General features: G+C 42.5%; 1 pseudogene; it reads right to left on the bottom strand.

The window, feature by feature from the left end:
• The window catches only part of LOC148473978 (E3 ubiquitin-protein ligase TRIM7-like), a 43362-nt pseudogene extending 34209 nt beyond the window's left edge, over positions 1-9153 (bottom strand).
• Between the last annotated feature and the right edge of the window lie 3201 nt (positions 9154-12354).

Genomic DNA, 12354 nt, shown 5'->3' with positions numbered 1-12354 from the left:
GGGCGACTTCAAATATCGCCTAAAGCAAAAACTGGTGGACAGGGCTAGGCATGCAAGGGGGACAGGTGGGGGTCCCACCCCTGTGTCATTGGAGTTGACCGATTTAGAAGAGCTGGCACAGGGGTGTGTGCAGCCTGTGGAGGTGTTTGGCATGTCCTACATGGATACGGACATGCCAGACTTTGCGGCTCCTCATGTTGTCCCGGGTAAATATTGTGATGTCACCAACTCTGAAATGTTATTGTGCCAATATGTAGATTATAATGTGAGTCTTTTCTCATTTTTCCAACAGAGACACAGGCGGATGAGTCTGCTTCAGAGGGGAGCCTTGGCCGCAGAATTTCTGCTGGCTCTGCAGGGGAGGAACCAGTACATCCGGCTGAGGACCCTGCAGAAGCCAGTCCAGGGCAATCCCCCTCGCAGGCAGTGGCCCTCCTCACAGAACTCAATTTCAAATCGGATTTCCATACGGAGATTCTGCAGAGGATGGACGCCAGTCTGATACGGGTGGCTGAGGCCCTGGAGCAAAATGCGGCGGCCAACGTGACCATTGGTCAGGCCCTGGCGGAAAATACCAGGGCCAACATCCGCATCGCCAATGCCCTGGAGCAGCTCGTTCGCCAGCACATGGTGGAGCCGACCTCCCTTCCTGCCGGAACATCAGGATCCTCCACCTCTGGCACAACATCAGCCAATCCTCCAAATGTGCCTAGCCCTGTGCCAAGTCCAGGGGCCACAACATCTGCCTCTGGACAGGCCAGCCCGATGACATCCCGGACCTGGTCTGGCGCCCTCCCTCCCCCAGCCAAACGGGTGAAAAAACGGTGACAGCAATGGCTATTTTTCCCACACTCCTTCTGTGCTTGGCTCATATTCCTTTCTGGACAAAACTTCCCTCTCCTTTCTTGTGAATTGTTTTTAATTTTGAGTTTTACGTTTCATCAAACTTTTCTGTTGGCCCAATTATTGTAACTTTGGGAATGAACCCTGCAAAAAATATTTTTCTACAATCTGTTTTTTATTTTAGTTTTTGTTTGAGCAATAAAATTCAAAAAAAAATCTGAAATTGTATTCACACATTATTGTCAAAATGGGTTACATTTAATCCTGGGCCAAAAGGCAAAAACGTGCAAAAACCACATTTTACATGAATTAAAAAAAAGGGCTCTTTACGGAACGTTTAAAAATTTACATAACGATGCAAATTCACCAGGCCAAAAGAAAAAGGTAAAAACAAAAAAAACATGATGACATTATTGTTACAATAGGCCCAAACCAACAAATTGAGGCCAAAATAAACCCCCCCAAATGTATGCAAATTGATTGTGTAATCCTGACATTAGCAGCTATGATTTCCACCTGCGTACGCTTTGTGCTAACCCAAAAAACTGCTTTCAAAACACATACCAAGCCGGTTTTCAATCCAACACTAATTGCTGTTCTGACCACCCACGATTAATCGCTGCAACATCGTGGAGTGCCGGGACGGAGGAGAAGGCCATCGCCAATGTGGTCGAGTAATCCAGACCCTAAGCTGTGTGAGCATTTTGAAGGGAAAGAGGATCATCCAGTGACGTATGAGTCGGTCCGAACACATTTTACGTTCGCATCTGCTAATGTATGTACGCCCCAAAAATGCCTCGCCACGCCTGCGTTTTTCAATCTCCACCCCCGTCAACACCCAAAAACGCCCTGTTCTGTCAATCACATTGGACATGTCACTTCCTGTACGCTATTTTACGAACGAGTCAAAAAAAGCTCGCAATCTGCCGTACGCACATGCGCAGTGTTACACCGACGCATGCGCGGTTAGTCAACATCGGAACGCAACGAGCGTACTGCTGTTAACGAGCGGCTCTGAATGAGGGCCTGTGTCTTTTAAATAAGATATTTAGATCCTTTATATGCAATGGTAAACGGCCTAAGATTAGTTTGTTAAAATTGCAACAAACCAAATTGAATGGAGGAATAAGCTTTCCAGACATTAGATTATACAATAAAGCAGCTATGTTCCGTTATTTGTCGGATTGGATAAATGGATCAGAGAATTATGCCAATACTTCACTTGAGCGAGAGTTCTTAGACCAGGGCGATTTGATTACATTTCTTCACTCCCGTGATCAGGAATTACCCACCACAATTAAAAATAATCCATTACTGTGGAATACAAAACGAGTATGGCACTTAATAAGACAAGAGGCGGGCCTTAACTCACACAAATCATTATTTCTTCCTCTCGTAAGAAATCCGCATTTTCAGTCTGGGCAGGCGACATATCCATTCACAATATGGCGAGTGGGTGGCATTCAGAGAATAGGCTGTTTAGTAGATAAAGAAACATGTCGGGTTTTATCTTTTAGCGAAGCTGCAGAAAAGTATAATGCTCTGTTGGGGATCCCCATGGCCTTCCTGCAGGCACAGCATTATATCAACTCAGTAATCCAGGTGTTTGTGGCAGAAGATTGGAATAATCCAGTAGATGACCTTCTTTCCAAACCTCCAATACTCAAGAAAGCTATTTCTAATTATTATCAATATTTTAAAATATCTTTGGATCACGCGTCCAATGCTCGGGGACTTTCGCAGTGGGTTCAAAAATTTCCCTTGTATACAGTTGAAGAGTTATTGACTGCCCTTAATTATTCTTGTAAATCTTTAACATCAACAATATATGTGGAGATGTTTCTAAACATTTTTCACAGAGCCTATTTGTCTCCGCATAGAAGTTTTTTAATGGGACGTTCGGTTTCTCATTCCTGTTATAGGTGCGGAGAAGATAATGCACACTTATATCATTGCTTTTGGTCGTGCCCAATAGTCCGAGGATTTTGGTTACGGATCAAACGATATGTGGAGTCAGCTTTACTCAATTATGTCCCTTTCATTCCAGAGTGGGCTATTTTTGGCATTATACCTGCAGATATGAGGGCTAGCAAAGGAAGCAGAAGACTGTTATTGGCAATTAGCGCTGCTGCTCGTAAAACATTATTGCAGGAATGGATTTCGACCTCCTCCCCATCTTTTGTGTTATTTAAGACAAAATTATACAACATATTTCGAATGGATTGGGTAGAGGTAGTCTTAGAGAAGGAAAAGAAAGTAGAGAAATTTTTTGATATGTGGGAATCATATATATCTACATTTTCCCTCGACATAAGGCGCCAAATATATTATAGTGTGAAGGATACATCTTGGTTTTTACTCCAGACTATTGGGAATAATCCACCAATAGACATAAACTCTACCACGACATAATGTGTTTACATCAGATGCAGGTGATTGTGGTTCCTTTGGGGGTGGGGGGGGGAGGATTGGGAGAGAGCTCTTTTTTGTTTTTGTTATTGTATTGTTTATATTTGTTTTTGGTTGTATCTGTCAGATGTTGAAAGTTTCAAATATTATCTGATATACAATATGATCTGATAACTAGGATATATGCAGTGTTTACATGGTGGAATACTGCTATCATAAGCTATATATATATATATATTAGGGATGTGCAGGCTCGGATAGGTTCGAGTTTGCACGTGGAGTTCGGATTTTTCCCTCCAAAAAAACGGAACTCAGAACGAGGCAAAACGTCATCTTACATGGACGAACATCATCATTCCTGGACAAAAGACCAGGAATGATGATGTTCGTCCATGTAAGATGACGTTTTGCCTCGTTCTGAGTTCCGTTTTTTTGGAGGGAAAAATCCGAACTCCACGTGCAAACTCGAACCTATCCGAGCCTGCACATCCCTAATATATATGTATGGTTTTTGATTTGTTTTTTGGTTTTTCTTTTCTCCCTTGGTAGACACACTGTTACTATATTATGTCCAAAACAATTATGATCTATATGTCTACTGTACTCTATGTATATCTATACTTTTCGTGATTGTTATTTTGATGTATTTGATTGTGCTTATGTGCAGTGTCTCAATAAAAGAAATTGTTTAAAAAAAACCACATTTTTTATTACTATTGAATATAGGCATACTATAATAAGGAATATCCTTTAATATATTAATTTAATCAAAAAATTATTTTATGGAAAAAAGTACAACTTATGTCTTTGTAATGTAAACATTTTATTGTTAATATATTAATGTAATTAAAGATGTATTTTAAAAAAGGCTTGTTATAAAACTAAAAGCTGTACACAAAGGAATTACATATGTACAGTACATGGCACACACACAGGAATAACAAACACTCATGGCACACACACAGGAATAACATATATGCAGGGTACACACACAGGAATAACATATATGCATGGCACACACACAGGAATAACATATATGCATGGCACACACACAGGAATAACATATATGCATGGCACACACACAGGAATAACATATATGTATGACACACACACAGGAATAGCATATATACATGGCACACACATAGGAATAACATATGTACATGGCACACACACAGGAATAACATATATGCAGGGCACACACACAGGAATAACATATATGCATGGCACACACAGTAATAACATATATGCAGGGCATACACAGGAATAACATACATGCATGGCACACACACAGGAATAACGTATATGCATGGTACACACACAGGAATAACATATATGTATGACACACACACAGGAATAACATATATACATGGCACACACATAGGAATAACATATATACATGGCACACACACAGGAATAACGTATATGCATGGCACACACACAGGAATAACATATATGCATGGCACACACACAGGAATAACATATATGCATGGCACACACACAGGAATAACGTATATGCATGGCACACACACAGGAATAACATATATGTATGACACACACACAGGAATAGCATATATACATGGCACACACATAGGAATAACATATGTACATGGCACACACACAGGAATAACATATATGCAGGGCACACACACAGGAATAACATATATGCATGGCACACACAGTAATAACATATATGCAGGGCATACACAGGAATAACATACATGCATGGCACACACACAGGAATAACGTATATGCATGGTACACACACAGGAATAACATATATGTATGACACACACACAGGAATAACATATATACATGGCACACACATAGGAATAACATATATACATGGCACACACACAGGAATAACGTATATGCATGGCACACACACAGGAATAACATATGTATGACACACACACAGGAATAGCATATATACATGGCACACACACAGGAATAACATATATACATGGCACACACAAAGGAATAACATATATACATGGCACACACACAGGAATAACGTATATGCATGGCACACACACAGGAATAACATATATGTATGACACACACACAGGAATAACATATATGCATGACACACACACAGGAATAACATATATTCATGGCATACACACAGGAATAACAAACACTCATGGCACACACACAGGAATAACATATATGCAGGGTACACACAGGAATAACATATATGCATGGCACACACAGTAATAACATATGTACATGGCACATACACAGGAATAACATATATGCAGGGCATACACAGGAATAACACATGCATGGCACACACACAGGAATAACGTATATGCATGGCACACACACAGGAATAACATATATGCAGGGCATACACAGGAATAACATACATGCATGGCACACACACAGGAATAACGTATATGCATGGCACACACACAGAAATAACATATATGCATGGCACACACACAGGAATAACGTATATGCATGGCACACACACAGGAATAACATATATGTATGACACACACACAGGAATAGCATATATACATGGCACACACATAGGAATAACATATGTACATGGCACACACACAGGAATAACATATATGCAGGGCACACACACAGGAATAACATATATGCATGGCACACACAGTAATAACATATATGCAGGGCATACACAGGAATAACATACATGCATGGCACACACACAGGAATAACGTATATGCATGGCACACACACAGGAATAACATATATGTATGACACACACACAGGAATAACATATATACATGGCACACACATAGGAATAACATATATACATGGCACACACACAGGAATAACGTATATGCATGGCACACACACAGGAATAACATATGTATGACACACACACACAGGAATAACATATATACATGGCACACACACAGGAATAACATATATACATGGCACACACAAAGGAATAACATATATACATGGCACACACACAGGAATAACGTATATGCATGGCACACACACAGGAATAACATATATGTATGACACACACACAGGAATAACATATATGCATGACACACACAGGAATAACATATATTCATGGCACACACACAGGAATAACAAACACTCATGGCACACACACAGGAATAACATATATGCATGGCACACACAGTAATAACATATGTACATGGCACACACACAGGAATAACATATATGCAGGGCATACACAGGAATAACACATGCATGGCACACACACAGGAATAACGTATATGCATGGCACACACACAGGAATAACGTATATGCATGGCACACATACAGGAATAACATATATGCAGGGCATACACAGGAATAACATACATGCATGGCACACACACAGGAATAACGTATATGCATGGCACACACACAGGAATAACATATATGTATGACACACACACAGGAATAGCATATATACATGGCACACACATAGGAATAACATATATACATGGCACACACACAAGAATAACGTATATGTATGACACACACACAGGAATAACATATATGCATGGCACACACACAGGAATAACATATATGTATGACACACACACAGGAATAACATATATACATGGCACACACACAGGAATAACATATATACATGGCACACACACAGGAATAACGTATATATGCATGGCACACACACAGGAATAACATATATGCATGACACACACACAGGAATAACATATATTCATGGCACACACCGGAATAACATATATGCATGACACACACAGGAATAACATATAACATGATTGTACTGTATTATTATGAGTGAATGTTGTGTTTCCCCTAATTACACAGACACATAAGTGACGTTTATGTCACTACAGCAGGAACAGGCCAGGCTACCACCTCTGTCATGTTTTGCTGTTGCCCGTCTGTCTCAGAGAGCTGCCCAGCAGCAGCCGGGTGCAAGTGCTGGGGATAGGGAGCTGCAAAGTAACATCAGTGACTCCTTATTACTTGCCCGAGCATCAGGGTGAGAGACACTGACAGAGAAGAAAGCAGTCTGCAACAGCAGCACAAATTGGAAGGTGCTGACGGAGCTGGCACCTATTGGCTACTCACTGGCTGACAGACAACTATTGCAGCCAATCACAGCAAGCAGTGACCTGGAGCTTTAGATGGAGAAATACCACAGAAAAATAAATTTCTATTGTTGTAATAAAAGTTTCTTATTCACCAATAAGAGAAAATCTGGACATCTGGTTAAACAGCTGCTGCAAAATAAGAGGAGCTTTGCTACATTTGCACCCATTGCTCCATTCAATTGCCAGATGTTCCAGTGATCAGACCCTCCCCCCATGATGTCACCCTCTCTGGGCAGATTTCTTTAGATCACTTCTCACAGTACTTGATAGATATTTCTATACAACCGTCCCCTAGACATAATGCAGCATGAAGGGGCTCAGTGAGGACGGCAGTGTATGTGTGTAAGTGTCTGATGGGGTCACACAGAGAATAAAAGGACAGCTGTCCTGCCTCATAATCCAGGTATATCCTCACTCTGTCACAGGGAATATAGTTGGGTAGCCAGATTTCTGTATTGTCATGTCTCACTGAGTACTGATTATTATACCTCCATCTACACAAACACCAGGATGTGTTATTATATCCTATGTATGACTGACCTCCTGTTCTGTCTATACTGGGATAACACATCCCCACCCTCCACTTCACTGATTTACTGACATCCACTTCCCAGTAATGTCGCCCTGAGGAGAATCCCCTGGTGCTTATTACCTGAGGACACTGAAATCTCTCTGGTGTTACTGGGCGATTCTGGTTTATCTGTGACCTGGATGCAGTTTTCCTGTCACCTGATATCTGTATATAATTACCAGCTGTGGTTACATCCAGGAATAGGTCTGTATTTTCCTGCACATAAATCCCTGTATTTATACCTATTATTATATCAGATAATGTGTGTAATGTCCCTGAGATGAGACCCACATTCAGATCTCCTGCACCACGGACCTGGTTATCATGTCTCTCTGTGTCCTCAGTATCACACAAGTCACCTGTGTCTGGTTCCTGTAAGACAGTCACTGGATCAGACATGTTATACAGCTTCTCAATGTGATGCATCTTCCTGGACAGCTCGTCCTTCTTTATTTCCAGCTGCTGGATCAGATCAGAGACTGAGAGTGAAATGCGCTGTTCCTGCCTAGAGATCTCACTCAGGACTCTCTTCTCCAGGTCTTCCAGCTGTCTCCTGATGTCTCTAAACAGGGCAGTGACTGTCTCTGTTACACCAGCTGCTTTTCCCTGAGCTTCTCTCCTGCGGTCCTGCAAACTCTGGACTCTTATCTCAGTCTCCTCTCTCTTTTTCATCAGTTTCTGCAGAACATTTCTCAGCTTCTCCTTCTTCTTCTCAGAGGCCTCATCCAGCGACTCCACCTGATGTCCTCTGTGTTCCCCGATCAGACAGCAGGACACACAGATACAGACAGCATCCTCAGTGCAGTAATACTCAAAGATCTTCTTATGGACGGAGCATTTCCTGTTCCCCAGGGAAGTGGTGGGATCAGATAAGACGTGTTCTGCTGACTTGCTGTGTACTCTCAGGTGATTATCACACAGAGAAGCCTCACAATGCAGACAGGATTTAGCAGCAGGTGCAGGAAAGTGAATACAGTAAGTGCAGAAGATCCCAGTGTCCTCCTGATCTGGCCAAGGAGACAGGAAACTCCCCACTATGTTACACAGAGCTATGTTCCTCTGCAGTGCAGGACGCTCCTGACACTCTGCTCTGCATTCAGGACATGTATAAACTCCAGACCCCTCCTGTGTATCCAGCACACGATCAATACAGACCCGGCAGAAGTTGTGGCCACATCTCAGGGTTACAGGATCTGTATAAATGCTCAGGCAGATGGAACAGACCAGCTCCTGTCTCAGATCAGCAGACGCCATCGCTGGCAGCAGGAGAGAGAAATGAAAGTGAACTCTGACACTCAGATACCAGTGAGGTCACATTCTGTACTCAGGGCGAGGCTGGGTTGTCACATAGATTATAGCTAGTGGCTCAGTTAGAGTAAAGCTGGATACACACCTAGGAGATATATCTGCAGATGATGGTTGTTCATACACACTGAACAATCATCATATTCCTTCTGTTCGCCGGTTCCGCTGGCAGGGGGTTGCACAGTATCCCCTTCCTGTGGCTGTAAGTGTACGGGTGATCGGCTGATTTCCCATACTCACAGCACGATGGACAGATATGTCTGCAGATATATTTGCCATAAGCTGTGCAGCACAGTCGACACGATATATCTGTGAACAACATCGTTCACAGACATATCACTGGTACACACTGGCCGATGGGCATCTCTGACACTCAGATATCAGTGAGGTCACATTTTGCACACAGGGCGAGGCTGAGCTGTCACTCAGATTAGTTATACTAAAGCGACATATTTCTGCATATCCACCCCTCAAATATTTATAAAAGTTCCATAGGAGATGGAAGCCAGATGTATGCAGAGAACTGTATATGTATATACTTATGGCTACAGTCTGCCCATAGTCTAATGGCTATGGAAGGATACCGCCCCGTGTCACCAAACACACGTCACCTCACACTGCTACCACAAACATGTAAATGAGTTCAATGTACTCCAGGGACTTCTGCAGCCACCAGGTATTAGCATCTATTGTACTATATCCTGCATAGTGCTAAAGCTGGAGAGCGCTACTGCACATACTCCACGTTGAATATTTTAGGGATACCTAATTTAGAGATGTGCACCGATACCCGTGTCTTGGTATTGGTTTTGGATCTGGATCTCCCCTGGTTTTGGATCTGGATTGGTTTTGCCAAAACTAGCCCTCCATGATTTTTTGGAGAGGATCTGGATTTTTTCTTAAAAAAATCATAAAAACAGCTAAAATCACATAAAATGGGCCAGTTTTTGTTCCTACAGTATTATTATTAACATCAATAACATTTATTTTCTCTTGTTTCCAGTCAATTTTGACCACCTCACAGCTCATTAAATTGTTTTCATCCAGTTTAGGCCCAAAATTTGCACCAAGCTAGCTGGCTGACTAAGCTAAGCGGCAGCAGTGGGTGGTACAAAGATGTGTCAGTTCAACTTCCAACATGGCACATCAGGAAACAAATGTTTTTATTATTCAAAAGAGAGGCCTGAGGTGTGAGCTTCTGAATTTGTTGTGGACCCGGGGTGGTGATAGGAGCAGACACAGAAGCAGACTTAAATGAAAAAGTGGAGTTTTTAATAAGTGACTTAGAAGACATGGGAATGGCAAATAAAAAGTCCAGGTATAGCACTAAAGTGCACTTGATAACTGTAGTGGGGGTTAATGGGAAATGTCCAGATAGTGACAGGCAGGAACAGTCCAGTATACAAATATGGTGAGCTGTAACAGAATGCAGATATGATGAGTTGTAACTGAATGCAGGAATGATGAGCTGTAATGAGTGCAGGTATGGTGAGCTGTAACAAATGCAGGCTGAGGTAATGAAGTCCAGCTGGGAGTGAAGGGAGGCAAGTTGCAGGGAACAGCAGGTTCAGGTACTCAGGCAGGTGGAAAGGTATATGGAGGGTGCAGGGTAAGTCCAGCAGGTTGGAGCAGGCAAGGTTCAGGCTAGTAGCATAACAGACAGGCAGGTAAGGCACAGGTACTCTCTCTCAGCCGCAGCTGAGAAACACATTGCACTGGCAAAGGAAGGAAGGCTCTGGATCTTCCTAAATACTCAGTGCCGCGCTGTGACTGTCTGGAATGAGCACATGACCTACCAGGATTGGACATCCGGAATCACATGGCCGCAGGCAAGATGGTGACGCCCATGCCAACGGAACGGAAACACAGCCAGACCTCACCAGGCCTAGTGACAATGTGCCCGCACAGAACCACGCGCAGCCAATACCCCTCACCAAACACTAGCACCGCTGCCAGAGACCCCCCGCCATAATGATCTCACAGGTAATACCCGGTGACTACCATGTCGAGAAACCCTGGCCGTGACATGAAGGAGTTGGAGTATGTATGTAGTTGTAGGCAGGGACAGGAAGGGTTTGGTAGTAAATTTAATAAAAAAAATGTATTCCAATGTAAATTTATGAGGAAGAAGGGGAAGGAGGCATTTACAAAATAATATTTTACTCATTCACATCAGTCCTTGCCCTAGAAGAATCCTTGAGCGCCATGCCTGCTGCTGCTGGGAGTGGATTTTCTCATCCCAGAAGGGGACCAGGAAGACTTCTAGTAGTGCTTTCCACATGAAAAAGCATTTTCCAACCTGTACAGGGAGATTAAAAAAAAACATAGGCCCTCATTCAGAGCCGCACGTTAACAACAGTACGCTCGTTGCGTTCCGATGTTGACTAACCGCGCATGCGTCGGTGTTACACTGCGCATGTGCGTACGGCAGATTGCAAGTTTTTTTTCTCTCGTTCCTAAAATAGTGTACAGGAAGTGACATGTCAAATGTGATTGACAGAACAGGGCGTTTTTGGGTGTTGACGGGGGTGGAGATGAAAAAACGCAGGCGTGGCGAGGCATTTTTGGGGCGTACATACATTAGCAGATGCGAACGTCAAATGTGTTCGGACTGTCTCATACGTCACTGGAACATCCGCTTTCCCTTCAAAATGCTCGCACAGCTTAGGGTCAGGATTACTCGACCACATTGGCGATGGCCTTCTCCTCCGTCCTGGGACTCAAGGATGGTGCTGCGATTAATCGCGGCTGGTCAGTAAAGTAATTAGTGTTGGATTGAAAACCGGCTTGGTATGTGTTTGGAAAGCAGTTTATTGGGATAGCACAAAAGCGTACGCAGGTGGAAATCAGAGCTGCTAATGTCATGATTACACAATCAATTAGCGTACATTTTTGGTGTTTTATTTTGGCCACAATTTGTTGGTTATGGCCTATTGTAACAATAATGTCATCATGTTTTAATTAGCTCCCCTTTTTTTTGGTTTACTGTGGAATTTGCATCGCTATGTGATTTTTAAAACGTTCCTTAAAGAGGCCTTTTTTTTTTTTAAGAGGGTCAGTTTTTGCCTTTAGGGCCAGGATTAAATGTAACCCATTTGTACAATAATGTCACAATACAATGTCAGTTTTGTGTTTTAAATTTATTGTTTA

This window comes from Taudactylus pleione, unplaced genomic scaffold (genome assembly GCF_031769625.1).
Source record: "Taudactylus pleione unplaced genomic scaffold, aTauple2 ptg000903l, whole genome shotgun sequence".
Taxonomy (NCBI): Eukaryota; Metazoa; Chordata; class Amphibia; order Anura; family Myobatrachidae; genus Taudactylus; species Taudactylus pleione.
Note: the sequence above shows the minus strand (reverse complement) of the source record. Positions and strands in the feature narration are given on the sequence as shown.